Source organism: Hypomesus transpacificus, unplaced genomic scaffold (assembly GCF_021917145.1).
Source record: "Hypomesus transpacificus isolate Combined female unplaced genomic scaffold, fHypTra1 scaffold_194, whole genome shotgun sequence".
Taxonomy (NCBI): domain Eukaryota; kingdom Metazoa; phylum Chordata; class Actinopteri; order Osmeriformes; family Osmeridae; genus Hypomesus; species Hypomesus transpacificus.
Genome location: NW_025813739.1, coordinates 62,542 through 87,708, shown reverse-complemented (window position 1 = coordinate 87,708; position 25,167 = coordinate 62,542). Strand labels below are relative to the sequence as shown.

Here is a 25,167-nt window from a genome sequence, read left to right as displayed (position 1 = left end):
TGACAGTTAACATAAACAAAGCAAGTGTCAAGACATCACATATATTTCTTACTATATATGAGGCGCTCTCTACGACTGAAGAGTTACACAGAACTGCATCTTCTACTGCATGTCCTAGGGCAAAAAAAGGAACATAACCATCTCCACATATCAACAAATATGTGAGATGTGCTTGTTGTCTCCATAAATAAGATAGTTCGCTGCACCATTAAGATTAATTCTTTGATGTAAGAAAATAATTGTTTTTCTCACGGCAATTACAAATTGCTCATCAAATCAACTTAACGATGTTGATGTTTATCAGCACTGGCTCTTGTATCACTTTGAAGTGTCTAAAGGTCCATTTCTTAATGTTACTTCCATAATCATTCAGATTAATTAGCTGTTGGAGCTTTCCTGAACCATATTCATCATTCATTCGCAAAAATACAACTTTTGAACTTCAGACAGGATCTGGGGAAGGAGGGAGAGAGGGGGAAGGCCTTGCCATCGCTGAGCTCTACTCAAATGCAGAAAAACCATTAAGATGAGCGGTTTTACTCAGTGTCACATGCAATTAACCCCGGAAGCTGTGCTTGATCCACTGTGGCCAAGAGGGATCTGGGCTGGATCGAGGGAGGTTCTGGACTGGGTACGATCTCTGAAACGTTCTGTTATCCAAAAAATAAAAAATAATTAAAGGTGTATTTTGTGGGGGAAATTTTCAAGCTTTGTTGGACAGATTCCAAGTGAAGACTGACAGGAAGGGCAGAGATGGAGAGAGAGAGAGAAAGAGAGAGAGAGAGAGAGAGAGAGAGAGAGGGGAGAGAGAGAGAGAGAGAGAGAGAGAGAGAGAGAGAGAGAGAGAGAGAGAGAGAAAGAGAGAGAGAGAGAGAGAGAGAGAGAGAGAGAGGGAGAGAGAGAGAGAGAGAGAGAGAGAGAGAGAGAGAGAGAGAGAAAGAGAGAGAGAGAGAGAGAGGAGAGAGAGAGAGAGAGAGAGAGAGAGAGAGAGAGAGAGAGAGAGAGAGACAGTGCTCACACTTATCCGGTGAGCTACCAGGGCGCCCGTAAGATTCTGTTGTCTTTAAAACCCACAGGATGTGAGCCTGAGGGCTTAAGACCCACTAACCCGAGCCCACCACTGCTATCTTCCTCTTCCTGTGTGTGTGTGTGTGTGTGTGTGTGTATGAATAAATGCCATGCATCAAACCACCTAGTAATATAAGATTGAAAACCCTTCTATACAACAGAACGCCGGGACAAGCCCCTACATCTAGAATCTAATCAGATCTCCCCAACATATTGTAGACACACACAGCTGTAAAAGATGCATTCATTCATCTCTTTGTGCTACAGTTGATGTATTGCTAACCGTTGTGCTCTCAGCCCATCTCAGCCCCCTCCTCACCCCCCCCATCCCCCCCCCCCCCCCCCCCCCACCCCCCCCCTCCCATCCCCAGCAGTGAAGTGCACAGCTCTGTATGTCATATCCAGGGGTGATGGTGATCTATCCACTTCAGCTAGCGTTGGGGTTCCGCATTCAGTGGGATGTTTATGGCCGAAGGGATTTCGCACTCATAGCCCACCAGTGCTGGGAGCGGAGGCCGGGTGGGTAGAGAGGAGAGGAGACTGATTGAGTCTCCTGTTGCTGGGATAAAAGAGCAGTGGGAATCTGTGGATGGAGTTTCGCAGATAGTGAAAGGTTTGCTTGGTTGGGGGGAACTACACGGATTAGGAAACATGCTTTCGTTTCAGAAATGTCTGATATACTCTCCTCTTTCCGGAATCTCTCCAGGCTGAATGTATCCTGAGGAATTTTACTATTCTGAACCAAAGAAAAAAACTATTTATACTTTCTAATGAACAAGTGGGATCCTTCAAACTAAGAAGTGTACTTTTTTATTTTTCAAAAACGTCTGATATCGTAGTTCTTCCGATAATATTGTTGATCGTGATGAGTCACTTCCTGTTTTGATAGGATGAAAGACCTGAACTGAGAGGGTAGTGTGATGTTTGGTTCTCATGCACACATGCACGCCACATCCATCAAAGACCGTAAAAAGGTTCCAGGAGGGTTTTATCCATTTGATAAGCTTTAACAGGCAAAGCCAGTGGGTCTACTGTTAGAGGAAAACACCCTAAGAACTTCTTTCTGATCTCTTTGACCATGCTTTTGATTACCATGTATTTAATGGATAATATTCAGAAAGTGTACGGCTTAACTTTTCAGAATAACTTTCCGGCGAGAATACAAGATGGGTTTTTTTTTCCTGTGCAAAGTCACTGTAAGCTCACAGCCTAACACGACGTTTCCCAACCTGTCTCCGGGAAATCAGGAAACACCAAACAAGAGCGATCCTCTCTCCTTCTCCCATTCGTGCTTCTGCTGGTAAATTGAAGGAGATTGGACACACAGCGTTGTCATGTTTGTCCAAAACCAAAAGTGATGGCTGCTGACCTGACAGTTCAATCAAACTGGCAGTAATAGTTCATGAGAATCCATTTTATCTGTGTCCCTGTTCCTGGGGCTGTTTCATCAGCAGACACCTGCAACCCAGTGAAAACGAGAGAGCGAGGAGAGGACCTGCAGCTTCAAACAGGGCCCGGGATTTGTGTCAAGGATTCTAATCGGTGGTGGCATTATCGTGGCCTGCAGGCATCTACCTGGGGAGCTGTTTATCCAGGGACAGACTCAGGGCTCGGCGCTACCGGCTAGATTTTCCCTTTGAGGATAAGGAACTCAGGATCGGGAACATTCAGGGTTTGGCATCCATCTGTGGAACTGCTAAAATAGGTTGACATATATTTATAAAATGATACAAACAAGGTTATGACCAGTGATACGTGGTTTAATTGACTTGGAATGGCCTCTCAGATAATATCAAGCTATTTGAAGAGGAGATTAGAAGATAAATAGTGTTTCTTTTTTTACACGTTCATGTGAAAAGGTCCTTTACTCCTTAGAGATATTCCAATTAATGGTCGTCGCTCTGCCGTTCTAGAAGAAACCTGCTGCGATAAACGAACAGAGGCTCAGAATGATTTATCATGTCTGAGGGAAATTAGAACGCGTGAGCCTGGGGGTCACATTTCATCAGAACTCGGATCTCAGTGAGACGTATTTCCATGAGAAGCTCACTGAAGCAGAGAGCAAACTGGATGTCACAGTGGACCCTTACCCTGATTGAAATCAGAACCCATTTACAGTGACTGATCCCCCCCACACACACACACACACACACACACATACACATCTCCCTCCTGCTCCTCTGAAGTGTCTACTCACCTGCTTTAAGAAGTGGCTTTGCGTGTGCTTGGAGAGCACACCCCATACGGTAATGGATATGTTCAGCTCTGGGAAATTACGCCTGTTTGACGGATGACATATTGTGAGCTAATTTCAATCAAGAGCATTTAAGTATCAGTTTATAGGTTGAAGCATTTCGATGATTCATGAAACCAATTGAAGCACTTCATCTCGGCTCTCTTGACAAGAAAGCGTTCGCTTTACGAGATCCAGCAACAAGAGCTTGCTTGTGACAAAAAACATCAACCTTTTCTAACCCTAACCCCAACCCTGACTGTTTTTACCGACCCTAACAAATCAAGCAAGATGTCAAGCCTGACAGACACAGGTCAACACAGCTCGAACCTGAATTCCTCTCTTCTCTGGCTGCCTGTTGATCCTGGCTCCCTAGAGCAGAGGCTCATCATATGGATGTTGATCTGTGAGAGGTCTGTCTGAGAGCCACCTGTGTCCAGCCAGAGTCATTACGCTCCAGGCCTGAGCCTGTCTCTCCTGTTCCAGACCTTCTCACTTCCAGACCCCCTCACGAAGGGCGTCGGGGAAGCGAGGAATCGTCCGTGACACGGAGTTGACCTCCGTCTACAGTCTTCCAGACCACCCAAGCCCCACCCCCAGACCACCCAAGCCCCACCCCCAGACCACCCAAGCCCCACTCCCAGACCACCCAAGCCCCACCCCCAGACCACCCAAGCCCCACTCCCAAACCACCCAAGCCCCACCCCCAGACCACCCAAGCCCCACCCCCAGACCACCCAAGCCCCACTCCCAGACCACCCAAGCCCCACCCCCAGACCACCCAAGCCCCACTCCCAGACCACCCAAGCCCCAACCCCAGACCACCCGCATCATCAGAGGCAGGGAAACAGGCCTCCATGCAAACAGCCTGCATCTGTCCGTCCACTATTACGAACACACACACTTTTCATTTGACTCCTCACTTCAAACGCCAAACGGCATTTCAGAGATAGTCTCCACTTGTTTGACTAGAGGCAAGGCAAGCTCTCAAAACGAATTACTGGAGATAGAGAAGTAGAGTGTGTGTGCGTATGTGCGCGCGCGTGTGTGTGCGTTTAACAACCCCTCTTCCTTTCCAATGCATAATTTGAAGTCTGTCAGAGCACTTAGCTTCAAAATGCATTCTAATAATAAACCCTTCTCTCATTTTCCTGGGTTCGTTTTCCAGGTTTATTTGAAACAGAAAAACACACGTGTGCGTGTGTGACGCCACGCACTCACACGGCTAGTACATACGTGTGCGTGCGGGCGCATGCCCGCTGGTGTGTCCTCACCCACGCGTGTGCTGGTGTGTGAGGGTCGTATCTGCGGAACGTTGAGGCGTCATGACCGAGCCATTCCACCAGCTTAACCCTCCTCCCTCCGCCCAGATCCATGGTACCACCACCTCCTTAGAGCACGAGACCACCTAGGCTTCACTGTCAGACAGAAGAGAGGTGATGGGACAGAGTCCTTTCGCTGGTCTGGAGAGAGCCGGAGGTTAGAAGGCCTAAACTGTCGATCTGTGGTGTCTGTGGTTTGATGAAGGTCGTCAGCTGAGGTCAGAGACTTTACAGGACTCTCGAGATGAGGCGTGTTGTGGCGTTCGTTGCTGAAAGAAATAGAAAGGTCCTTCCGTGTGTTCCATGAAGGCATGATATTGAGGGGGTGACAAAGAGCTGTCGGAAGAAGGGTGAACTGGCTGGTGTGTTTACTTTAACCACATTTGCTGGAATGTGACTCTACGTGTTCAATTAGACGTAAAGAAGTAAAGTTAAATGAAGACAATATTGGCATGCTGTTAATGAAATTGAGCAGATGCAGTGAAACTGTACGAGAAAGTATTCGTTCAAGAAAGCTTTCATGCTTCGCGGAAATCCTTTGACACCCAGCCTATAGAGATGCTCAAACAGAACCACATGCCTAGACTGTGTCGTTTGTATTCAGTTGGAGCCCCCTCTACTTCAGCCCAATAAACACCTAGTGATACAGATGATGATGCCCTTCTGTCGAGACAAGCTGTCGTGAGTGGGTCGTTTAGGAGCCGGTAAAGGGGAGACGATGAACAGGCCGCTCTGGAAATGTATTTCTGATTGGTGTTCACACAACCAAGACAGCCACCGCAGCCTGGCGTTTCACAGTGAGCATGCGGGGAAAATTATTGGATTCCTAAAATGTCTCTCGAAAACGTCCTTTGCAAATTTTTCGACACAGAGATAATAAGCGATTGGCAGTGTGTTTCTTCTCCCCTAGTCTGCTACAAGACTTTTAGCACATTCTACACTCCTTTCCGACTTCTGCAGCAGGTCTAAACCAATTCATCACGATTGGGAAGATTAGTTTCAGTATAAAGAAAATCTTGGGGAAAAAAACTCTACACATTCCCAACATGCGGAATGAATGCAAATAGATTTGTTTGGTCTCGCTGAAATGGGTTTTGTCCTCTCCGCCTCAAATGACTGAGCAAACACATTGTTTGAAAGGCTGTGGTCAGATTGGGACAGCTGTGTCCAGAGAGATCTGTATGCTTCTCCTGAAGTAGTTCTGACACACACACACACGAGAGATGAGCAGCTGTTCCCATGTTGTGTTTCCTCTCTTTAGCTCTGATGGTGAATAAGTAATTGACAACAATCTCATGACCTCACGGTCCTTTCCCATTGTCCTGAGACCTGAAAGAAGAAGAAAAAAGGAAACAGAGCGAAGAGGAAGATGCTGGTTTTCGGGAGTTGTGGGGGGTGCCCCTGGTTTGAACCACACCAATGTGTGCCGTGTGCATCGGTGCACACCAGGGTCGGTATGAGAGAACAAAACCGTTCCCTAACGTCGGTGAATTCCCTTTATATACCCCATGCCCCAGTTAAATGCCAAGACTGCCTAGATTGATTATAGCTACCTTTCATCCAGTCTCCACTCAGACCATCCCCTGTTCCTTCTCCACGATGCGGAGGAGAGGGATGAGGAGGAGAGGAGGAGAGGGATGAGTAGGAGAGGGATGAGGAGGAGAGGGATGAGGAGGAGAGGAGGAGAGGGATGAGGAGGGGAGGGATGAGGAGGAGAGGAGGAGAGGGATGAGGAGGAGAGGAGGAGAGGGATGAAGAGGAGAGGGATGAGGAGGAGAAGGATGAGGAGGAGAGGAGGAGAGGGATGAGTAGGAGAGGGATGAGGAGGAGAGGGATGAGGAGGAGAGGAGGAGAGGGATGAGGAGGAGAGGGATGAGTAGGAGAGGGATGAGGAGGAGAGGGATGAGGAGGAGAGGAGGAGAGGGATGAGTAGGAGAGGGATGAGGAGGAGAGGGATGAGGAGGAGAGGAGGAGAGGGATGAGAAGGAGAGGGATGAGGAGGAGAGGGATGAGGAGGAGAGGAGGAGAGGGATGAGGAGGAGAGGAGGAGAGGGATGAGGAGGAGAGGAGGAGAGGGATGAGGAGGAGAGGAGGAGAGGGATGAGAAGGAGAGGGATGAGGAGGAGAGGGATGAGGAGGAGAGGGATGAGGAGGAGAGGGATGAGGAGGAGAGGAGGAGAGGGATGAGGAGGAGAGGGATGAGGAGGAGAGGAGGAGAGGGATGAGGAGGAGAGGAGGAGAGGGATGAGGAGGAGAGGAGGAGAGGGATGAGAAGGAGAGGGATGAGGAGGAGAGGGATGAGGAGGAGAGGGATGAGGAGGAGAGGAGGAGAGGGATGAGGAGGAGAGGGATGAGGAGGAGAGGAGGAGAAGGATGAGGAGGAGAGGAGGAGAGGGATGAGAAGCAGAGGGCTGTTATCTCTTGCCTGGTCCCCCTGTTTCAGTCCTTATTTACATACCCTCCCCTCAGAGCCTAATGAGGGTTTGGGACATCTAGCCCCGCCCCCTCCCCTCCCACCACCAGTTCCCGGCCCCAGCTTTGCCCCCCTCAGAGAGACACTTGTTCTGGAGAGCTCACCTGCTGAGATCAGGGAGGATGAGTGCTCTGGGAGGGATCTCCCCTGAAGCTAGCCCCCCCTCTCTCCACCCACCACCCTCCACCCCCCCCCACCCTCCACCCCCCCCCACCCTCCACCCCCCCTCACCCCCCACCACGCAGCCGGCTCCCTGTGACGCCTCTGAACTTTTCCACCGGGGGCCTTATTGAACAGCTTCCCAGCTTGTGGCAGTCAGAGAACCTCACCCCCTACCTTCCCCCTTTAACACCCCCCCCTCCCCTCCCTCTCCCCTTTTCTCCTCCCTTCTCCCTCCAAACTGGGCCAACACCACCCTTAGGGGTGGGGGGCTGTCTCGCCCTCCTGGCTGCTCAGCAGGTGAGGCCCAGCAGGACAAACTGGGGGAGTCTCTCAGCGTCCTGCCTCAGGTGGGTCGGTTGTGAGACAGATTTCCGCTGTGCTGAACACGTCCCTGTTAACTCTGTTGCATTCTGAATTAAATACAATACCGTGTCTGTCAAGCACAGGCACGAGGTGGTTGAGGTGTGGGTGGGCCCAGAGAAAAATGAGTAGGCACGTTTTCTACGGAGGGGGTAATGCGTCTATCGCATTACTGTAGGTCCAAAATGTGGGCAGCGTTAATTAGAACAGTAATGGATTGCCACTTGATCACCTTGTTAATCATGGCTGGTGAGGGGAAATCGTTGGTGGATCTGGAGCAAAAAACGTAGGCAAGTGGATAAAACAAAACGAAAATGATACACGGACCATGACGCACTGATCCCTTTCATGAATGCGTCTGTCGCCTGATTATAATTGTGTTGTTCTGTAGAGCCAGATCATTATCAATTGTCATCGCTCTCCTGTTTTGCTTTTCCGCACTGTCTAATTCTCCTTCTAGTTTCTTCCATGGATGCCATGACACGGTTTCAGCTCTCAGCCCACAGCCACAGCGTTGCTTCAGACACACATGGACTAAAGACCTTCAGACAGCGGTATGTGTAACATAGTGGTGTAGTCGATGCTGTGTCTTAAGTGGGATATATGTTCTTTAGGAGGCTTGAGGTGACAAGTAGCAGACATGTACGTTTTAATCTCCCCAAAAAAACACAAACTCAAAATACTTCTCAAATTTGATCCTACTCTTGACTCTGCTAGAGGATTTGCTCATGCCCGACCGATATCCGCTGACAAATAAATGGTGACTCGTGGCATCTGTCAGAGGGACAAACCAACTCACGTCTTCATTCTTCGCCATGCAGATACGAAACGATCACCTGCTCATTTGGAAGTCACGGCACATCTCTTCCTCGCTCGCTCTCGCACGGCTGTTCCTACGGCCTTTGTCTCATTTCACAGGTGCCAGGAGTCTTACTGGTTGGTGGCACAGTAATTTAGACATGATAGCCCCAGAGAATTAGACTGTAATGGGGGCAGTTACACTATGTTCAGATGCACAGTGGGCAGCTAATTACAGACCCAAGGCTTGACAATGACCGTGAGAGATAAATAAGCTCACGCCAACACAGCTGAACCTGTTATTGAGTATTCAAGGAACTATTTCCGTTTGTCAGGATTGTACTTATTATACGAAACGGTATATGTGTGTAGATTGTGTGTTCAATTCTACAAAAAAAACTGTGATGGTTCAATTTATTTTCTTCCTTGCCCTTGAGTGTCCTGTAATTAAATTGTTTTGCTGATGTGATTCTCCTTGTTGCCTTTTCAGGAAGTCAATAATATATCTAGTGTTAGCTGTTAATTGATCAGTCATCGGCTTCATTTAGTTTTACTTGCGATACAGTTTACATGCGATGCATGTTTTTCATGCATCGCATGAAATTAGTCTTAGTCTTAGTCTTCATTGTGCTGACTCAGGTCTTTCCAAGTCCTGAGAGAACCTTCCTCCCCCTCCTCCTCCCCCCTTCTCCCCCCCTTCTCCTCATCCTCGATCACCTGACTGTGGTGATTCTGTCTGTCACAGCACTGTTCCAAAGTCCCTCATTCAATTCAGCCAACTCCTTCCATCAGGCTGTGTTGCACACAAGAGGTGTGTACCAGTTTGGAACACACTACGAACATCATCTCGCATTCAAAGTTTACTGACATTTGACAAATCAGCACAATAACGTTTCAAACGGGCTGTCAGTATATTGCATATAAAAACTCCCCCGAGATTAAATGCATCAATTGAAACTGCATTTTCAAGTCACTATTCCATTGCCCCCTTTCACCTGCATTACAACTGTGAAAAATGGTTTCAATATTCTCTCTCAAAGCCAAAATGTGATGTGTTCCCTGCGTTTGGACATCTTAAGTTAAAAAGAAAATCACAATAAGTCTTGCTGTGTACGTGCAAGCCAGGGGTGCGTTCCTGCCTTTTCAGGTCCATCTCCTTTAAGCCTGAGTGTGCAGGATGTCTCTATTTATTTAGATGTAGCCATTTAGCAGACGCTCTTATCCAGAGCGACTTACAGTAAGTAAAAGGACGTTCCCCCCTGAGGCAAGCAGGGTGCCCAAGAACACAACACCATTTTTTTTGCATGGCCGGATTCAAACCGGCAACTTTCTGATTAATAGCCCTATTCTCTAACCACTCAGCCATCCGACCCCCTATTTATAAGCCGTTTAGTGGCGCTGGGGCACTGCCGGTTACACATCGTCGCGTTAGCTCTTTACATTAGCTACAACTTCTCAGGCTTTCAACGTCTAGCTTCTTTCTTGAAAACTGGAAACCATCTCAGGATCCCTTCTCCTCATTGCAATCTCATCCTCTCTTCATGGTGATGTACTTCTGTCTTTATCTCCTCATTAACCACATGAGCAACCCCAGCCTGGGGGGTCATGCCCCCGACCCCCACCATCTAACCCACATCCTTTTCCCCTCACCCCACCTAGTCTGAGATGCATCCCATTTCACAGACTCTATTTCTGTCCCTCCCTCCCTCCACTCCACTCCCTCCCTCCCTCCCTCCCTCCCTCCCTCCCTCCCTCCCTCCCTCCCTCCCTCCCCCTCCCTCCCTCCCTCCCTCCCTCCCTCCCTCCCTCCCTCGTGTGGCTGCAGGATGCTGATGCCTAATTAATCGCGACAAGCTGCAACATGGACACCACAGTCAGTCCTGTGAGGGGCCCAGTGTGCAGTGACCCTCAGTCTAATAAGGTCCCTGGAGGTGAAACAGCACAACAGCGGAAAAACACCGAATCTGGAATCTCTTCATGTCCTACAGCCCCCGACGGACAGATTGAGATGTTTTCAGATTTAGACGTGATTTTCCTTGTGCTCTGACATAAGTCCAGAATTTTCCGTTCTCTCTCTCTAGGCATTGCTTGTGTTGTGGATTTACGTCAAATCTCGACACCTTTGTAAAGGGTCTGGATCTTAGCCATGCATCAACTCAATGTTCAACCATGTTACCATGGTTCAGGCGGAAACATACCATGCTTTGAATAATGCATTTGTTGATTACCGTAATTAAAGAAGCAGTTAGTTACAGTCAAGATATCTATGATTTTAACAACATTTGTTAAAGCGTTGACAGGAAGGTGAAAATGAGGTTAAAACAGATGTAACACAGAGGAGCTGTAGCGTCCTTGAGTATTGCATCGTATACTGACTGAATATTGGATGGTACAAAAGCGATGTCAAAGCGATATTGTGTTACATCTGTTTTAATCTCATTTTCACCTTCCTGTCAACGCTTTAACAAATGGTGTTCACTTGACTTGACGTGACCATAACAAAAAAGGTGGTGGTGCAAAGGAAAGACTTATTATTCTGGATAGGTTTGGCTTTGCCAGAATCAAATTCAGGCCATTTCAATTATATGCTTTTGTACCATCCAACATTCAGTCAGCATACGATGCACTACTCAAGGAAGCTACAATATAATTGAAATGGCCTGAGTTGGATTCTGCTAAAGCCAAACCTATCCAGAATATTAAGCCTTTGTTTTGCACCAATACTTCTTTTGTTATGGTCACAAATTAAGTGTCAAGCGTACATAACATGGGGAACTTGCTACATTTGCTAAGTCAACAGATCCACTTTGCAAAGTGTTGACATCAACAGGAAGAGGAGGGCATGGATCCCAATAACACGCCACCACAGTCGGGATTTGGACCAGAGTTGTACTGACACATCGGGTGCCTGAGAGACTGTCAGGGTGAGAGACAGTTGAAACTTGAACATTTGCGTCCTGACACCAGATATCATAAATCACAACTCTCAAGTCCAGGTCTGCGTTCGAGAGTCGAGGCGATTCAGAAATCCATTTTGATTTCTCCAGCGGCAGCAGAAGATAAATCAATATGGCCACTCTTATACTTATCATGTAAAAGAGCAAGGGAGTGTACCCCATAAATCTCTGGTGGGCTGGCGTGCTCTCTCCTCCCTCTGCAGGGGGAGACCAGGATAGAAACAGGGCCTGTGCCGAACCCTCCTCACTCCATGTTTTACCACAGAGCTGCCAAGCGGCCCTTTGAAGTCTGAGAAGCAGCTGTTTACCAAGACAATCCTACAAGAACACAATCCCCCCTGTACACCAGCCCATGACATGGCAGGCTTTGATTCATCTTTTCTGAGTTGTGTTTAGACTTATAACCAGCAAGGCAAAAAATAGTTTTTCAAAGCTTAGCAAAAGGAATATCTTTGAAGAATTTAAAAATTCCACAGCTTTTTCAGCATAGAACACAATATTGCGATATATTTCGAGCTGATGGATGGACTGACGTTTCCTGAAATAATAAACCATGAGGTCTGAACAGAGAACACTGACACTGACTTTCTCGGAAAATAACGAAACAAAGTATGTTAGGCAAGAAATATAACGTATTCAGGCCATTCAAGTCTCGGACATTTTCTTAAGAATAAGAAAATGCATTATAATGAGGTTAGAGTATTTCACCGGCTAAAATAGAAGCGTTAATGAGGAACCTTGATTGGCTCTTCTGTTCTTGTCTAGTGAAAAGGTTACGCTTTACCAACACCATAGTTCACAGCTATTGTAAGCCCTACTCCCACCAACCCAAGCACCCTGCTGTGGGGGATAACAATAGCAGTTTTAGAGGACAGTTTGAGGACACGTTGTAAAATGATGAAAACCACAGGAAACATGGGCAGAGATGAGGTGTTTAGCACGAGGCGCTAGCGGCATTGGGAGGGACGGTACCAGGAGCTAGGGCACGGCGGAGGCAGAGAGAGGCAGAGAGAGACAGAGAGGCAGAGAGAGAGGTAGAGAGAGAGAGATAGACAGAGAGAGAGAGGCCGAGAGAGAGAGGCAGAGAGAGAGAGAGACAGAGAGCAAGAGGCAGAGAGAGGCAGAAAGAGAGAGGCAGAGAGAGAGAGAGAGAGACAGAGGCAGAGAGAGAGACAGAGAGAGAGAGGCAGATAGAGATAGACAGAGAGGCAGAGGCAGAGAGAGAGAAAGGCAGAGAGAGACAGATTCAAAGAGAGAGAGGCCTTGAGCAGATGTAGACAGACAAACACAAGGGAGGATAGGGGGCTGCAGATCTGTGAAAGAAGGTCCTCTAATCAAGGCCAAGTCATCTTGATTAAATCAGTTGTGCTTTGAAATGGGGTTATGCATATTGGGAACGTGTGTGACAAGGGGGCTTATGAACCACACATCTCGACATCTTTAAAAGTGACTTTTTAATTTCCTTGCCCCCTTTTGTGTTTCCGCCCCTCCCTCCCTCTTGCTCGCTCCATCTGTCCCTCCCTCCATCCCTCAATCCCTCCCACTCCACCCATCCCTTTCTCTCTCCCTCCCTCCCTTCCGCTCTCTCTCTCTCTCTCTCTCTCTCTCTCTCTCTCTCTCTCTCTCTCTCTCTCTCTCTCTCTAACTCTCTATTCCTCCCCCATGGTAGTACTGTGAGGTAGGATCAATGTGGTGTTCTCATTTGCTCCCCAACGTTCCATTCTTCCATTCATTCTCTCTGGAAGATTCTATTAGCATCTTCCACGGCTGAGATATTCCTTTAGTATTCTCCAAGACTCTCTCTTTTTTGGTCATCTCACACATTCCATCTTGCTTTGTTACTTTCCTTCTTTGCTGCTCTCCTCATTTTCACTCTATCTTTCTCCCACTCTTTCTCTCTCTTTCTCTGGCTGGAGAGTATGTAGTGGGTAGACCTTGTACCAAGATAAAATTATATAAAAAAAAATGTGCCTTCTGTTTCTTCAGAACTTGTTGAAAATTCTCTTAAACCTTTGAACAAGAGGCCGCTTGAACAGATGGGGAATTCTTAAGTGTGACAAGAATGTTACCCTGACAAGATAATGGACGATCTACATGACAGGCTGTCTTTGAGAATCAGAAAGAAAAACCACTTCTGTCTCTCTTTGAAAAGGCTACTGATTAAAGTGTGACACTGAGACCTCTCTCTGTGGCAAGTCCAGCCTCAAAATGATGGGGCATCGTCACGGTCACCTTGCCAAACCCCCGGACAGAAAACCCTTCCCTCACATCAGCTCTCAGCAAGCATCTGGGACCAAACAGGATCAGTACCAGTCATCTTTCATGTGATGTTTACGATCTTTGATGTTGTTTGTACAGGGAGTAATCCCCAACCCACCCAAAATAAAAATAAAACAAAAACTTGCGAAGAAAGAATGGCATCAGACCTAGGTGAGTGTGTTCCATACCTCTACAACAGCCTGCAGTCAGGACCTGAGGCTCAAGGGGTGATCTGTGTCAGACAGTCCATTAGCTGGTGTCTCTGAACACGGCATGTCATGATGAAGCCATGAATATGGAGTGCTGGAATGTTCCCCCAATTGATCCATATTCTCCCTCGTACACCTGGCCACTGGAGAGGTTGTCTGCCCAGACACACCTGCTGGAAGCCAGCGGGGAGGCAGAGAATCAGGTCCACTGAGAGCAGGATTATACAGGCAACTTGCTGGCTTTCTGCCTCCACCTGTGAGTCTGTACCGGCCGACTCTGCCTCCAAACCCCCCCCCCCCCCACCTTTCCAATGACAGGGTTGGATTAAAGAATCATCCCAAACTGACCGCTCGCTTTCAACGGGGTCAAAATATTGTGAGAATAATATAACCAGGTTGGTCCTTTAAAAAAAAAATTGTACTTCGAGTTCCTCCAGGCTTCCTCTTCTGCTAAAGATTTGATGATCTTCCATTGATTGGAGTCAGCCAATCCCAGGTAAGGCTGTATGAAGTGTGGGCTGCCTAAATCTCCTGATAGGCGCAGGCATTAACACAGAAAGGGAACACAAAGGCCTTAGCCTCCTGTATTATCTCCCTCTCACAGAGAGGAGACATGGAACATTAATCACTGGCAAAGCTACCTGGACCCTGCAAGGAAAACACACACACACACACAGAGATACACACACACACACACACACACATAGACACACCAACTGACAGAAACCCAGACAAACATAATACTAAACTGTATTAAGTGGCAGTTGCTTTATTTGCCTTGGAATGTGTTTGATCCCACATGACTTACGGGCCTGACCTTCACTGTGTATAATGTAACTGAGGATTAATGGACAGAATGGATTAATAGATCAAATTAATGTTTTATTGGCTGTGTAATTAATGAGTCAATTCAGGTCAGAGGTGCTGAGTCATCAGAACCTGTTGTGAGTGGATTATGCTCTTTTGCCTATTTTTCCAAATAAACATTGTTGTCATGCATGGTCTTAGGCCTAAGAATAGGATTCATTAAATCCCTCATTACAATCACTGATGATGACATGGCGCTAGAGTGAGATGTAGGGTAACTAGCCATGGGTACTAATTTGCAAATAATTGATGAAGTAGACACTACATTTGCACAAAGTGCAACTTTCATATATTATGCATGCGGTTTGCATATTCAATGGTATTTTAACACACTGCACTGTGACTCATTTTCTATGCAACAACATCAGCTCAGTGTCTTTTCAGACGGCTAAAAACCATGTTCTGCTTTTCAAATGCCCAAGACATGCTAACCACAACACATTTAAAGTAACATTTAAGACAAACAATAAGCTGTCGCACAATGGTTGTTTTCCCAAACCCATATTCGCTGAAGCTCAGTGTAATTATATAGGTAGGGTAGACTGTGGGCTGCTGAGTTTATGTAAAGTGATGAGGAATGAGCTTCTTATAAAGACCTTGCCTGGGGCTGCACTGTGGATTTATGTCCTGCTCCATGGAACGAGTCTCTCCCCAGATACTGGGAGGGAGGGAGGGAGGAAAAGATGAGAGAGGGAGGGAGGGGGGAAAAGAGGGAGGGAGGGAATGAGATGGGGATGGAAGGAGAGAGAGAGAAGGGGGGAAGAAATGGAGGGGGAGGGAGGGGGGAAGAGAGGGAGAGAAGGAGAAAAAGAAATTGGGTGGGGGGATGGAGAGAGAACGAGAGGGAGGGAAGGAGAGATAGGGGGTGGGAGAAGGGAGGTGGAGATGGAGGGGGGGAGGGAGGGAAGGAGAGAGAGAGGGGGAGGGAGGAAGAGAGAGAGAAGGGAGGAAGTGATAGAGGGGGGAGGGAGGGAGGATGTGATGGAGGGAGAGAGGTAGAGAGGGAGGGAAGGAGAAGGAAAAGGACAAATTCACTAGAATTTAATAAGGTGTTGTCACAGCAGATAGCCCGGCCCTATATCAACTACGCAGAGACGAGGGGGAGCTCTGCCAACCGGGCTGAATCCAGCTCTGTTCCTCTGGTGCGTCTGGAGGTGGTGAAGGCCTCTCCTGGACTACCTACCTGCAGCACACACTTCACCTCCACCTTCACCCTGCTGTCCCAGTCTCATTCTCTCTTATTCAACCTCACATCAACAACAAGAGCTTCAAACTCCCATCCTGATCTGACAGACAAACCCAAATCCTTCAACAAACCCCATATTTCAACACGCCCAAAATAGTATTATTAACCCAATATTTCATATTATTATATGGCAACGACGGTACAAGCTTTCTGATTGGCTAATGGGTAGTCATGCCAGCCGCGTATTGACCGCGGTCTGATAAGTATTCTTAATGCCCTCTGACGTCATCTTCAAAATGGGTGATATCGACGAGTCAGCTGCTGAGTTTTACTATCTTGATGATGCGAAGATTTGTCATCAAAAGTGAGGATGAAGACTAGACTCTTTGAATCACTTGTGTCGTTATTTTGTGTAGAAATTTTAGCAAAACCATGGTGTCCGCTTTCTATCAAAAGTAATGAGTTGCTAGGCAACACATGACACACACGACTTGAGAGCTAGCACAATTAGCCTAGAGGTACCATTTACTTTCGTTTACACAATGAAAAGAAGCTAAAAATGCCATATAATAAACTACTTACTAACCTCGGCTTTGCCGTATCGACCGAGCGACACACCGTTCCAGCCTCAGTAATATTTCCCGGCATGACCTCACTCTCGGTTAGTAAGTAGATAATATTGTTTCAAGCAAATACAAGTACAGGGATAGCCACAATTCAATTGATGATTAACCAATGTTACTGCAACACAGTCAATTCACTGAATAGACCGATATTGCGGTAGGATGAAGTGGTGATACAAACCTCACCTGGAGAAAACATTATTTGATCGATCTATGCCATTCATCTCATCATTCATCATCTGCATTTGGTCTGCTCATTCTTGTTTTTATATATATTTTATATTGAAATGATGGACACTTATAATACAGTATTCTGCAGAGCGATGCCGAGGTTGTGAGTTCGAGCCTCACCTGGAGCATTGATATTTGGTTGGTCTTTACTTTGTTCATCATATGGAACTGAGTTCTTGAATTATCTGTTTCAGGCGTCAATCATACTCTTCGTACAGATTTGGCACAAGCTGGTGGTCTTTCATCTGCTCCAGTGGTGCAATAGGTTAGCGAGCGGTACTTATAAGACAGTATTCTGCAGAGCGATGCCGAGGTTGTGAGTTCGAGCCTCACCTGAAGCATAAGAAATGTAATATATCTTTGGTCTGTAAATAGAAAACAAGAGAGTTCTTGAAACAAGGGTTTCAATCTCAGAACAATACCAATGAAATAGCCCAATACTTCTTCCAAAGTGAAATTGTGAGTTGGAACACATTTATATCTCACTAATAGTTTATCTAATTTCAATAGTTTTCTGTTTTCTAGATGGATTTCAGAACTGCATTACGTGAACACTGTACAGAAGGTCTGATCTGATAAGTAATGTCATCCTTTCAACTGCTCCAGTGGCGCAATCGGTTAGCGCGCGGTACTTATAAGACAGTATTCTGCAGAGCGATGCCGAGGTTGTGAGTTAGAGCCTCACCTGGAGCATTGATATTTGGTTGGGCTTTACTTTGTTCATCATATGGAACTGAGTTTTTGAATTATCGGTTTGAGGCGTCAATCATACACTTCGTACAGATTTGACAGGGGCTGGTGGTCTTTCATCTGCTCCAGTGGTGCAATCGGTTAGCGCGCGGTACTTATAAGACAGTATTCTGCAGAGCGATGCCGAGGTTGTGATTTCGAGCCTCACCTGGAGCATTGATATTTGGTTGGGCTTTACTTTGTTCATTATATGGAACTGAGTTCTTGAATTATCGGTTTCACTCGTCAATCATACTCTTCGTACAGATTTGACAGGGGCTGGTGGTCTTTCATCTGCTCCAGTGGCGCAATCGGTTAGCGCGCGGTACTTATAAGACAGTATTCTGCAGAGCGATGCCGAGGTTGTGAGTTCAAGCCTCACCTGGAGCATTGATATTTGGTTGGGCTTTACTTTGTTCATCATATGGAACTGAGTTCTTAAATTATCGGTTTCAGGCGTCAATCATACTCTTCGTACAGATTTGGCACGAGATGGTGGTCTTTCATCTGCTCCAGTGGCGCAATCGGTAAGCGCGCGGTACTTATAAGACAGTGTTCTGCAGAGCGATGCCGAGGTTGTGAGTTCGAACCTCACCTGGAGCGTTGATATTTAGTTGGGCTTTACTTTGTTCATCATATGGAACTGAGTTCTTGAATTATCGGTTTCAGGCGTCAATCATACTCTTCGTACAGATTTGTCACGAGATGGCGGTCTTTCATCTGCTCCAGTGGCGCAATCGGTTAGCGCGCGGTACTTATAAGACAGTATTCTGCAGAGCGATGCCGAGGTTGTGAGTTCGAGCCTCACCTGGAGCATTGATATTTGGTTGGGCTTTACTTTGTTCATCATATGGAACTGAGTTCTTAAATTATCTGTTTCAGCCGTCAATCATACTCTTCGTACAGATTTGACAGGGGCTGGTGGTCTTTCATCTGCTCCAGTGGCGCAATCGGTTAGCGCGCGGTACTTATAAGACAGTATTCTGCAGAGCGATGCCGAGGTTGTGAGTTCGAGCCTCACCTGGAGCATTGATATTTGGTTGGGCTTTACTTTGTTCATCATATGGAACTGAGTTCTTGAATTATCGGTTTCAGGCGTCAATCATACTCTTCGTACAGATTTGTCACGAGCTGGCGGTCTTTCATCTGCTCCAGTGGTGCAATCGGTTAGCGCGCGGTACTTATAAGACAGTGTTGTGCAGAGCGATGCCGAGGTTGTGACTTCGAACCTCACCTGGAGCGTTGATATTTAGTTGGGCTTTACTTTGTTCATCATATGGAACTGAGTTCTTGAATTATCGGTTTCAGGCGTCAATCATACTCTTCGTACAGATTTGTCACGAGATGGCGGTCTTTCATCTGCTCCAGTGGCGCAATCGGTTAGCGTGCGGTACTTATAAGACAGTATTCTGCAGAGCGATGCCGAGGTTGTGAGTTCGAGCCTCACCTGGAGCATTGATATTTGGTTGGGCTTTACTTTGTTCATCATATGGAACTGAGTTCTTGAATTATCGGTTTCAGGCGTCAATCATACTCTTCGTACAGATTTGGCACGAGCTGGTGGTCTTTCATCTGCTCCAGTGGCGCAATCGGTAAGCGCGCGGTACTTATAAGACAGTGTTCTGCAGAGCGATGCCGAGGTTGTGAGTTCGAGCCTCACCTGGAGCATTGATATTTGGTTGGGCTTTACTTTGTTCATCATATGGAACTGAGTTTTTGAATTATCGGTTTGATGCGTCAATCATACTCTTCGTACAGATTTGTCACGAGATGGCGGTCTTTCATCTGCTCCAGTGGCGCAATCGGTTAGCGCGCGGTACTTATAAGACAGTATTCTGCAGAGCGATGCCGAGGTTGTGAGTTCGAGCCTCACCTGGAGCATTGATATTTGGTTGGGCTTTACTTTGTTCATCATATGGAACTGAGTTCTTAAATTATCTGTTTCAGCCGTCAATCATACTCTTCGTACAGATTTGACAGGGGCTGGTGGTCTTTCATCTGCTCCAGTGGCGCAATCGGTTAGCGCGCGGTACTTATAAGACAGTATTCTGCAGAGCGATGCCGAGGTTGTGAGTTCGAGCCTCACCTGGAGCATTGATATTTGGTTGGGCTTTACTTTGTTCATCATATGGAACTGAGTTCTTGAATTATCGGTTTCAGGCGTCAATCATACTCTTCGTACAGATTTGGCACGAGCTGGTGGTCTTTCATCTGCTCCAGTGGAGCAATCGGTAAGCGCGCGGTACTTATAAGACAGTATTCTGCAGAGCGATGCCGAGGTTGTGAGTTCGAGCCTCACCTGGAGCATTGATATTTGGTTGGGCTTTACTTTGTTCATTATATGTTACTGAGTTCTTGAATTATCGGTTTCACTCGTCAATCATACTCTTCGTACACATTTGACAGGGGCTGGTGGTCTTTCATCTGCTCCAGTGGCGCAATCGGTTAGCGCGCGGTACTTATAAGACAGTATTCTGCATAGCCATGCCGAGGTTGTGAGTTCGAGCCTCACCTGGAGCATTGATATTTGGTTGGGCTTTACTTTGTTCATCATATGGAACTGAGTTCTTGAATTATCGGTTTCAGGCGTCAATCATACTCTTCGTACAGATTTGGCACGAGCTGGTGGTCTTTCATCTGCTCCAGTGGCGCAATCGGTAAGCGCGCGGTACTTATAAGACAGTGTTCTGCAGAGCGATGCCGAGGTTGTGAGTTCGAGCCTCACCTGGAGCATTGATATTTGGTTGGGCTTTACTTTGTTCATCATATGGAACTGAGTTTTTGAATTATCGGTTTGATGCGTCAATCGTACTCTTCGTACAGATTTGACAGGGGCTGGTGGTCTTTCATCTGCTCCAGTGGCGCAATCGGTTAGCGCGCGGTACTTATAAGACAGTATTCTGCAGAGCGATGCCGAGGTTGTGATTTCGAGCCTCACCTGGAGCATTGATATTTGGTTGGGCTTTACTTTGTTCATTATATGGAACTGAGTTCTTGAATTATCGATTTCACTCGTCAATCATACTCTTCGTACAGATTTGACAGGGGCTGGTGGTCTTTCATCTGCTCCAGTGGCGCAATCGGTTAGCGCGCGGTACTTATAAGACAGTATTCTGCAGAGCGATGCCGAGGTTGTGAGTTCGAGCCTCACCTGGAGCATTGATATTTGGTTGGGCTTTACTTTGTTCATCATATGGAACTGAGTTCTTGAATTATCGGTTTCAGGCGTCAATCATACTCTTCGTACAGATTTGGCACGAGCTGGTGGTCTTTCATCTGCTCCAGTGGAGCAATCGGTAAGCGCGCGGTACTTATAAGACAGTGTTCTGCAGAGCGATGCCGAGGTTGTGAGTTCGAGCCTCACCTGGAGCATTGATATTTGGTTGGGCTTTACTTTGTTCATCATATGGAACTGAGTTCTTGAATTATCGGTTTCAGGCGTCAATCATACTCTTCGTACAGATTTGTCACGAGCTGGCGGTCTTTCATCTGCTCCAGTGGCGCAATCGGTTAGCGCGCGGTACTTATAAGACAGTATTCTGCAGAGCGATGCCGAGGTTGTGAGTTCGAGCCTCACCTGGAGCATTGATATTTGGTTGGGCTTTACTTTGTTCATTATATGGAACTGAGTTCTTGAATTATCGGTTTCACTCGTCAATCATACTCTTCGTACAGATTTGACAGGGGCTGGTGGTCTTTCATCTGCTCCAGTGGCGCAATCGGTTAGCGCGCGGTACTTATAAGACAGTATTCTGCAGAGCGATGCCGAGGTTGTGAGTTCGAGCCTCACCTGGAGCATTGATATTTGGTTGGGCTTTACTTTGTTCATCATATGGAACTGAGTTCTTGAATTATCGGTTTGAGGCGTCAATCATACTCTTCGTACAGATTTGACAGGGGCTGGTGGTCTTTCATCTGCTCCAGTGGCGCAATCGGTTAGCGCGCGGTACTTATAAGACAGTATTCTGCAGAGCGATGCCGAGGTTGTGAGTTCGAGCCTCACCTGGAGCATTGATATTTGGTTGGGCTTTACTTTGTTCATCATATGGAACTGAGTTCTTGAATTATCGGTTTCAGGCGTCAATCATACTCTTCGTACAGATTTGGCACGAGCTGGTGGTCTTTCATCTGCTCCAGTGGCGCAATCGGTAAGCGCGCGGTACTTATAAGACAGTATTCTGCAGAGCGATGCCGAGGTTGTGAGTTCGAGCCTCACCTGGAGCATTGATATTTGGTTGGGCTTTACTTTGTTCATCATATGGAACTGAGTTCTTGAATTATCGGTTTCAGGCGTCAATCATACTCTTCGTACAGATTTGGCACGAGCTGGTGGTCTTTCATCTGCTCCAGTGGCGCAATCGGTAAGCGCGCGGTACTTATAAGACAGTGTTCTGCAGAGCGATGCCGAGGTTGTGAGTTCGAGCCTCACCTGGAGCATTGATATTTGGTTGGGCTTTACTTTGTTCATCATATGGAACTGAGTTTTTGAATTATCGGTTTGAGGCGTCAATCATACTCTTCGTGCAGATTTGACAGGGGCTGGTGGTCTTTCATCTGCTCCAGTGGTGCAATCGGTTAGCGCGCGGTACTTATAAGACAGTATTCTGCAGAGCGATGCCGAGGTTGTGATTTCGAGCCTCACCTGGAGCATTGATATTTGGTTGGGCTTTACTTTGTTCATTATATGGAACTGAGTTCTTGAATTATCGATTTCACTCGTCAATCATACTCTTCGTACAGATTTGACAGGGGCTGGTGGTCTTTCATCTGCTCCAGTGGCGCAATCGGTTAGCGCGCGGTACTTATAAGACAGTATTCTGCAGAGCGATGCCGAGGTTGTGAGTTCGAGCCTCACCTGGAGCATTGATATTTGGTTGGGCTTTACTTTGTTCATCATATGGAACTGAGTTCTTGAATTATCGGTTTCAGGCGTCAATCATACTCTTCGTACAGATTTGGCACGAGCTGGTGGTCTTTCATCTGCTCCAGTGGAGCAATCGGTAAGCGCGCGGTACTTATAAGACAGTGTTCTGCAGAGCGATGCCGAGGTTGTGAGTTCGAGTCTCACCTGGAGCATTGATATTTGGTTGGGCTTTACTTTGTTCATCATATGGAACTGAGTTCTTGAATTATCGGTTTCAGGCGTCAATCATACTCTTCGTACAGATTTGTCACGAGCTGGCGGTCTTTCATCTGCTCCAGTGGCGCAATCGGTTAGCACGCGGTACTTATAAGACAGTATTCTGCAGAGCGATGCCGAGGTTGTGAGTTCGAGCCTCACCTGGAGCATTGATATTTGGTTGGGCTTTACTTTGTTCATCATATGGAACTGAGTTTTTGAATTATCGGTTTGAGGCGTCAATCATACTCTTCGTACAGATTTGACAGGGGCTGGTGGTCTTTCATCTGCTCCAGTGGTGCAATCGGTTAGCGCGCGGTACTTATAAGACAGTATTCTGCAGAGCGATGCCGAGGTTGTGATTTCGAGCCTCACCTGGAGCATTGATATTTGGTTGGGCTTTACTTTGTTCATTATATGGAACTGAGTTCTTGAATTATCGATTTCACTCGTCAATCATACTCTTCGTACAGATTTGACAGGGGCTGGTGGTCTTTCATCTGCTCCAGTGGCGCAATCGGTTAGCGCGCGGTACTTATAAGACAGTATTCTGCAGAGCGATGCCGAGGTTGTGAGTTCGAGCCTCACCTGGAGCATTGATATTTGGTTGGGCTTTACTTTGTTCATCATATGGAACTGAGTTCTTGAATTATCGGTTTCAGGCGTCAATCATACTCTTCGTACAGATTTGGCACGAGCTGGTGGTCTTTCATCTGCTCCAGTGGCGCAATCGGTAAGCGCGCGGTACTTATAAGACAGTGTTCTGCAGAGCGATGCCGAGGTTGTGAGTTCGAGCCTCACCTGGAGCATTGATATTTGGTTGGGCTTTACTTTGTTCATCATATGGAACTGAGTTTTTGAATTATCGGTTTGAGGCGTCAATCATACTCTTCGTGCAGATTTGACAGGGGCTGGTGGTCTTTCATCTGCTCCAGTGGTGCAATCGGTTAGCGCGCGGTACTTATAAGACAGTATTCTGCAGAGCGATGCCGAGGTTGTGATTTCGAGCCTCACCTGGAGCATTGATATTTGGTTGGGCTTTACTTTGTTCATCATATGGAACTGAGTTCTTGAATTATCGGTTTCAGGCGTCAATCATACTCTTCGTACAGATTTGTCACGAGCTGGCGGTCTTTCATCTGCTCCAGTGGTGCAATCGGTTAGCGCGCGGTACTTATAAGACAGTGTTGTGCAGAGCGATGCCGAGGTTGTGACTTCGAACCTCACCTGGAGCGTTGATATTTAGTTGGGCTTTACTTTGTTCATCATATGGAACTGAGTTCTTGAATTATCGGTTTCAGGCGTCAATCATACTCTTCGTACAGATTTGTCACGAGATGGCGGTCTTTCATCTGCTCCAGTGGCGCAATCGGTTAGCGTGCGGTACTTATAAGACAGTATTCTGCAGAGCGATGCCGAGGTTGTGAGTTCGAGCCTCACCTGGAGCATTGATATTTGGTTGGGCTTTACTTTGTTCATCATATGGAACTGAGTTCTTGAATTATCGGTTTCAGGCGTCAATCATACTCTTCGTACAGATTTGGCACGAGCTGGTGGTCTTTCATCTGCTCCAGTGGCGCAATCGGTAAGCGCGCGGTACTTATAAGACAGTGTTCTGCAGAGCGATGCCGAGGTTGTGAGTTCGAGCCTCACCTGGAGCATTGATATTTGGTTGGGCTTTACTTTGTTCATCATATGGAACTGAGTTTTTGAATTATCGGTTTGATGCGTCAATCATACTCTTCGTACAGATTTGTCACGAGATGGCGGTCTTTCATCTGCTCCAGTGGCGCAATCGGTTAGCGCGCGGTACTTATAAGACAGTATTCTGCAGAGCGATGCCGAGGTTGTGAGTTCGAGTCTCACCTGGAGCATTGATATTTGGTTGGGCTTTACTTTGTTCATCATATGGAACTGAGTTCTTAAATTATCTGTTTCAGCCGTCAATCATACTCTTCGTACAGATTTGACAGGGGCTGGTAGTCTTTCATCTGCTCCAGTGGCGCAATCGGTTAGCGCGCGGTACTTATAAGACAGTATTCTGCAGAGCGATGCCGAGGTTGTGAGTTCGAGCCTCACCTGGAGCATTGATATTTGGTTGGGCTTTACTTTGTTCATCATATGGAACTGAGTTCTTGAATTATCGGTTTCAGGCGTCAATCATACTCTTCGTACAGATTTGGCACGAGCTGGTGGTCTTTCATCTGCTCCAGTGGAGCAATCGGTAAGCGCGCGGTACTTATAAGACAGTATTCTGCAGAGCGATGCCGAGGTTGTGAGTTCGAGCCTCACCTGGAGCATTGATATTTGGTTGGGCTTTACTTTGTTCATTATATGTTACTGAGTTCTTGAATTATCGGTTTCACTCGTCAATCATACTCTTCGTACACATTTGACAGGGGCTGGTGGTCTTTCATCTGCTCCAGTGGCGCAATCGGTTAGCGCGCGGTACTTATAAGACAGTATTCTGCATAGCCATGCCGAGGTTGTGAGTTCGAGCCTCACCTGGAGCATTGATATTTGGTTGGGCTTTACTTTGTTCATCATATGGAACTGAGTTCTTGAATTATC

The 25,167-nt window shown here is 46.8% G+C and overlaps 37 non-coding genes across 37 annotated transcripts; all 37 read left to right on the top strand.

Moving 5' to 3' along the window:
• The first annotated feature begins 17,347 nt into the window (after nt 1–17,347).
• trnai-uau lies at nt 17,348–17,441 on the top strand. Its single transcript has 2 exons — nt 17,348–17,385; nt 17,406–17,441. It is a non-coding gene; the product is annotated as a tRNA-Ile (tRNA).
• Nucleotides 17,442–17,560: 119 nt separating this feature from the next.
• On the top strand, nt 17,561–17,654 carry trnai-uau. Its single transcript has 2 exons — nt 17,561–17,598; nt 17,619–17,654. It is a non-coding gene; the product is annotated as a tRNA-Ile (tRNA).
• Nucleotides 17,655–17,773: 119 nt separating this feature from the next.
• Nucleotides 17,774–17,867, top strand: trnai-uau. The gene is made up of 2 exons: nt 17,774–17,811; nt 17,832–17,867. It is a non-coding gene; the product is annotated as a tRNA-Ile (tRNA).
• Nucleotides 17,868–17,986: 119 nt separating this feature from the next.
• trnai-uau lies at nt 17,987–18,080 on the top strand. Its single transcript has 2 exons — nt 17,987–18,024; nt 18,045–18,080. It is a non-coding gene; the product is annotated as a tRNA-Ile (tRNA).
• Nucleotides 18,081–18,199: 119 nt separating this feature from the next.
• trnai-uau lies at nt 18,200–18,293 on the top strand. Its single transcript has 2 exons — nt 18,200–18,237; nt 18,258–18,293. It is a non-coding gene; the product is annotated as a tRNA-Ile (tRNA).
• A 119-nt stretch (nt 18,294–18,412) lies between these two features.
• On the top strand, nt 18,413–18,506 carry trnai-uau. The gene is made up of 2 exons: nt 18,413–18,450; nt 18,471–18,506. It is a non-coding gene; the product is annotated as a tRNA-Ile (tRNA).
• A 119-nt stretch (nt 18,507–18,625) lies between these two features.
• Nucleotides 18,626–18,719, top strand: trnai-uau. Its single transcript has 2 exons — nt 18,626–18,663; nt 18,684–18,719. It is a non-coding gene; the product is annotated as a tRNA-Ile (tRNA).
• A 119-nt stretch (nt 18,720–18,838) lies between these two features.
• On the top strand, nt 18,839–18,932 carry trnai-uau. Its single transcript has 2 exons — nt 18,839–18,876; nt 18,897–18,932. It is a non-coding gene; the product is annotated as a tRNA-Ile (tRNA).
• A 119-nt stretch (nt 18,933–19,051) lies between these two features.
• trnai-uau lies at nt 19,052–19,145 on the top strand. The gene is made up of 2 exons: nt 19,052–19,089; nt 19,110–19,145. It is a non-coding gene; the product is annotated as a tRNA-Ile (tRNA).
• A 119-nt stretch (nt 19,146–19,264) lies between these two features.
• On the top strand, nt 19,265–19,358 carry trnai-uau. The gene is made up of 2 exons: nt 19,265–19,302; nt 19,323–19,358. It is a non-coding gene; the product is annotated as a tRNA-Ile (tRNA).
• A 119-nt stretch (nt 19,359–19,477) lies between these two features.
• Nucleotides 19,478–19,571, top strand: trnai-uau. Its single transcript has 2 exons — nt 19,478–19,515; nt 19,536–19,571. It is a non-coding gene; the product is annotated as a tRNA-Ile (tRNA).
• Nucleotides 19,572–19,690: 119 nt separating this feature from the next.
• trnai-uau lies at nt 19,691–19,784 on the top strand. The gene is made up of 2 exons: nt 19,691–19,728; nt 19,749–19,784. It is a non-coding gene; the product is annotated as a tRNA-Ile (tRNA).
• A 119-nt stretch (nt 19,785–19,903) lies between these two features.
• trnai-uau lies at nt 19,904–19,997 on the top strand. The gene is made up of 2 exons: nt 19,904–19,941; nt 19,962–19,997. It is a non-coding gene; the product is annotated as a tRNA-Ile (tRNA).
• A 119-nt stretch (nt 19,998–20,116) lies between these two features.
• On the top strand, nt 20,117–20,210 carry trnai-uau. The gene is made up of 2 exons: nt 20,117–20,154; nt 20,175–20,210. It is a non-coding gene; the product is annotated as a tRNA-Ile (tRNA).
• A 119-nt stretch (nt 20,211–20,329) lies between these two features.
• Nucleotides 20,330–20,423, top strand: trnai-uau. Its single transcript has 2 exons — nt 20,330–20,367; nt 20,388–20,423. It is a non-coding gene; the product is annotated as a tRNA-Ile (tRNA).
• A 119-nt stretch (nt 20,424–20,542) lies between these two features.
• trnai-uau lies at nt 20,543–20,636 on the top strand. Its single transcript has 2 exons — nt 20,543–20,580; nt 20,601–20,636. It is a non-coding gene; the product is annotated as a tRNA-Ile (tRNA).
• A 119-nt stretch (nt 20,637–20,755) lies between these two features.
• Nucleotides 20,756–20,849, top strand: trnai-uau. Its single transcript has 2 exons — nt 20,756–20,793; nt 20,814–20,849. It is a non-coding gene; the product is annotated as a tRNA-Ile (tRNA).
• Nucleotides 20,850–20,968: 119 nt separating this feature from the next.
• trnai-uau lies at nt 20,969–21,062 on the top strand. Its single transcript has 2 exons — nt 20,969–21,006; nt 21,027–21,062. It is a non-coding gene; the product is annotated as a tRNA-Ile (tRNA).
• A 119-nt stretch (nt 21,063–21,181) lies between these two features.
• On the top strand, nt 21,182–21,275 carry trnai-uau. The gene is made up of 2 exons: nt 21,182–21,219; nt 21,240–21,275. It is a non-coding gene; the product is annotated as a tRNA-Ile (tRNA).
• A 119-nt stretch (nt 21,276–21,394) lies between these two features.
• On the top strand, nt 21,395–21,488 carry trnai-uau. Its single transcript has 2 exons — nt 21,395–21,432; nt 21,453–21,488. It is a non-coding gene; the product is annotated as a tRNA-Ile (tRNA).
• Nucleotides 21,489–21,607: 119 nt separating this feature from the next.
• On the top strand, nt 21,608–21,701 carry trnai-uau. The gene is made up of 2 exons: nt 21,608–21,645; nt 21,666–21,701. It is a non-coding gene; the product is annotated as a tRNA-Ile (tRNA).
• A 119-nt stretch (nt 21,702–21,820) lies between these two features.
• On the top strand, nt 21,821–21,914 carry trnai-uau. The gene is made up of 2 exons: nt 21,821–21,858; nt 21,879–21,914. It is a non-coding gene; the product is annotated as a tRNA-Ile (tRNA).
• A 119-nt stretch (nt 21,915–22,033) lies between these two features.
• trnai-uau lies at nt 22,034–22,127 on the top strand. The gene is made up of 2 exons: nt 22,034–22,071; nt 22,092–22,127. It is a non-coding gene; the product is annotated as a tRNA-Ile (tRNA).
• A 119-nt stretch (nt 22,128–22,246) lies between these two features.
• On the top strand, nt 22,247–22,340 carry trnai-uau. The gene is made up of 2 exons: nt 22,247–22,284; nt 22,305–22,340. It is a non-coding gene; the product is annotated as a tRNA-Ile (tRNA).
• Nucleotides 22,341–22,459: 119 nt separating this feature from the next.
• On the top strand, nt 22,460–22,553 carry trnai-uau. The gene is made up of 2 exons: nt 22,460–22,497; nt 22,518–22,553. It is a non-coding gene; the product is annotated as a tRNA-Ile (tRNA).
• A 119-nt stretch (nt 22,554–22,672) lies between these two features.
• On the top strand, nt 22,673–22,766 carry trnai-uau. The gene is made up of 2 exons: nt 22,673–22,710; nt 22,731–22,766. It is a non-coding gene; the product is annotated as a tRNA-Ile (tRNA).
• Nucleotides 22,767–22,885: 119 nt separating this feature from the next.
• Nucleotides 22,886–22,979, top strand: trnai-uau. Its single transcript has 2 exons — nt 22,886–22,923; nt 22,944–22,979. It is a non-coding gene; the product is annotated as a tRNA-Ile (tRNA).
• A 119-nt stretch (nt 22,980–23,098) lies between these two features.
• Nucleotides 23,099–23,192, top strand: trnai-uau. Its single transcript has 2 exons — nt 23,099–23,136; nt 23,157–23,192. It is a non-coding gene; the product is annotated as a tRNA-Ile (tRNA).
• Nucleotides 23,193–23,311: 119 nt separating this feature from the next.
• trnai-uau lies at nt 23,312–23,405 on the top strand. Its single transcript has 2 exons — nt 23,312–23,349; nt 23,370–23,405. It is a non-coding gene; the product is annotated as a tRNA-Ile (tRNA).
• A 119-nt stretch (nt 23,406–23,524) lies between these two features.
• Nucleotides 23,525–23,618, top strand: trnai-uau. Its single transcript has 2 exons — nt 23,525–23,562; nt 23,583–23,618. It is a non-coding gene; the product is annotated as a tRNA-Ile (tRNA).
• A 119-nt stretch (nt 23,619–23,737) lies between these two features.
• trnai-uau lies at nt 23,738–23,831 on the top strand. Its single transcript has 2 exons — nt 23,738–23,775; nt 23,796–23,831. It is a non-coding gene; the product is annotated as a tRNA-Ile (tRNA).
• A 119-nt stretch (nt 23,832–23,950) lies between these two features.
• On the top strand, nt 23,951–24,044 carry trnai-uau. The gene is made up of 2 exons: nt 23,951–23,988; nt 24,009–24,044. It is a non-coding gene; the product is annotated as a tRNA-Ile (tRNA).
• A 119-nt stretch (nt 24,045–24,163) lies between these two features.
• On the top strand, nt 24,164–24,257 carry trnai-uau. The gene is made up of 2 exons: nt 24,164–24,201; nt 24,222–24,257. It is a non-coding gene; the product is annotated as a tRNA-Ile (tRNA).
• Nucleotides 24,258–24,376: 119 nt separating this feature from the next.
• On the top strand, nt 24,377–24,470 carry trnai-uau. Its single transcript has 2 exons — nt 24,377–24,414; nt 24,435–24,470. It is a non-coding gene; the product is annotated as a tRNA-Ile (tRNA).
• A 119-nt stretch (nt 24,471–24,589) lies between these two features.
• On the top strand, nt 24,590–24,683 carry trnai-uau. Its single transcript has 2 exons — nt 24,590–24,627; nt 24,648–24,683. It is a non-coding gene; the product is annotated as a tRNA-Ile (tRNA).
• Nucleotides 24,684–24,802: 119 nt separating this feature from the next.
• trnai-uau lies at nt 24,803–24,896 on the top strand. The gene is made up of 2 exons: nt 24,803–24,840; nt 24,861–24,896. It is a non-coding gene; the product is annotated as a tRNA-Ile (tRNA).
• Nucleotides 24,897–25,015: 119 nt separating this feature from the next.
• trnai-uau lies at nt 25,016–25,109 on the top strand. The gene is made up of 2 exons: nt 25,016–25,053; nt 25,074–25,109. It is a non-coding gene; the product is annotated as a tRNA-Ile (tRNA).
• The last annotated feature ends 58 nt before the right edge of the window (nt 25,110–25,167 follow it).